Raw genomic sequence first — 1446 nt, 5'->3', positions numbered from 1 at the left:
AAATTCTGAAGTATGAGTCATTGGGAAACAAGCTGATATAGAAACTCAAGAACTGGACAGGTGTGTTCCCTGCTTCTTCTATTCTAATTTCTTTCTGCTTGATGGGACTGCTCTGTTTCCTTCCTCTCCTCTGCCCTCATAGCTGCCCTCCTTTTTCCTAAACTTTTTGCTATCTTTCTATGGGCAGACAACAGGATCTACCTTGTGCCAGTGCTGCTAGCATTTGTGTCACAGCCAGGCAAGGAAGCACCTTGTGACTTCACAAAGGACCCTTTTGGGTACATTATAATGTTCAATGCAATAATTGACAAGTTAGATTTATGGTCTATGTGCAGTGATGTGGAGCAGAACATTTTCCAGTGCTTTATTTTTCTGTGGGAAATTTTCCATTTCTAAAAATTCATTTTTTCCTAAAATTAATTGGTAACAATGAATGCATGCTGATACAATATTAGGCAAGCGTGGCAGTTTCAAAGTTGTAATTAATGTTTTTCAGGCGATTATCCCTAGGAAGTGTGTGAGAGAGTGTTTTATTGATTTGTAAACAGGAGGGTAAATACACTTGCATAATAATCCAAACCAAAAATCAAGTTACGAATTCACCTAATTGGTTGTACAGGTCAAATCAAAACCAAATGAATGTACCACTAAGCTTGTTTCTGTTTCTCAGAATCTCTTGCTTCTGGAGAATCAGTCAGAAGCACAATTAGTGAAGAAGTTGCCCTTGCCCATAGACTTATTGGTAAAACCATCCTTTAGCAAAAGAGAATGTGGTTCAAGTAGTTCTGAATCAGATTTACCTCAATCTGATTCTGAAATGGAACTAATAAATAATGCAAGTGATTCTACAGATGGTGACAGTGAAACTGGAGGTGCAGCGATGACCTTAGTGGAAGAGAGTTAAACTCTGTTAAAGTAGATGGGTGGACAACCACAGCATATCATGGGCAGTTCTTTGAGTGTGCTAAAATTAGTGTGTCAACAGTTTTCAGTGCCTTTGGTTTTTTTTTCTTACATTCTTTGTTTAAATTTAAGGGAAGTATATGCTATTGTGTATTGTCTTTACATTTTTACAAGTATTCCAATAAAAATAATTTCTTTCCACACACAGTTTTGAATTTGTTTGAATATAACATTTAAACCACATTAAGTGTGCTGTATTTCATTCAAATATTTCAGTTCAAATACGTGTTGCTATTGGGACATAAAAATAACATGGGGGTACTTTTTTAGTTTTATTTTCTAAATATAAGTCAAATAAACATGCTAAATCAGATCATGCACTATTTAGGGCATTGGAAAATTTTCTGGAAAACCAGCATCTCTGTTTATGTGAAACAGGAGGTCAGGCTAAACGATCTCTTCTGCCTTAAAAATCTATGAATCTCCAAGCAGTGCACCCCTTTGCTTCCTAGAATTTGGGGTCTCTCTTGCTGGGCTTACAGG

The sequence above is a fragment of the Gavialis gangeticus genome, unplaced genomic scaffold (genome assembly GCF_001723915.1).
Source record: "Gavialis gangeticus isolate Ggan-Ray unplaced genomic scaffold, GavGan_comp1, whole genome shotgun sequence".
NCBI classification, from domain to species: Eukaryota; Metazoa; Chordata; order Crocodylia; family Gavialidae; genus Gavialis; species Gavialis gangeticus.
The sequence above is the reverse complement of the archived record's forward strand: the minus strand, read 5'-3'. Positions refer to the sequence as shown.